A 936-nucleotide genomic window follows, 5' to 3' on the forward strand; every position below is an offset into this window, starting at 1 on the left:
TATATATATACATATATATATATATACACACATATATATATACACATATATATATACACACAAAATTATTGAAAAATCTAAAGCTTAAAAAAGAAAGAAAATTCTAGTAATAGTTTGTAAAGATAAAAAAAACAACTTTCTTTTAAAAGAGTTTGATTCCATGATACAAGTATTATTTGCATTGCTGTTTTGTGCACATTATTCTCTGTTGCTATTTATTTTTTGACTACAGTTTTGTTCAGAAACTGCAATGGATTTTCCTCATAGGTTGTTGATTAAAACTTAACAGTGCAGGATATTTAAAAAAATCTAAACGCTAATAGTTTTTAAGCATTCATGTCACACTCAGCTTGGCTGCTGATATCAAAATATCAGTCCAGTTTGAAGTAAAAAATATTGGCTTCTAAAATACCCAAATAATCAACAATATTAAATGCAGAACATGATTGTGGATGAACACTACAAATGAAGAAGACCGAAATGTTGTAGAAATAACATCCTGGATGCTGGCAATAATCTGCAGAAACCAATGCAAATAATGTCTCCTCCTCATCATCATCCCTAAAATTCAGACAGAAGTGATGGTTTAATCAGTACAAACTGAACCACGAGTATATATATATATATATATATATATATATATATATATATATATATATATATATATATATTTATGCAGAGTTTGACCTCGTCATACATTTTGTCAATTGATTGTACCAGGATAGATTGACTTCACCAGGGTCTTCAAAAAAAGGACCATCAGATTTATCTCCCTTGTGTTTTAATGATTGGTTCATCAACTCAATAGTAGGAGGCTCATCTTTGTCATTTGAAAGATAAATTAACTTCATCACTTGTATAAAAAGATGAAGACAAATCTGAACCATTTACTGTTGAATCTGTATTTCTGTCGAGTAATGTCTTCTTTGCTGATTA

This window comes from Euprymna scolopes, chromosome 15 (genome assembly GCF_053919585.1).
Source record: "Euprymna scolopes isolate OS-2025 chromosome 15, ASM5391958v1, whole genome shotgun sequence".
NCBI lineage: Eukaryota > Metazoa > Mollusca > Cephalopoda > Sepiida > Sepiolidae > Euprymna > Euprymna scolopes.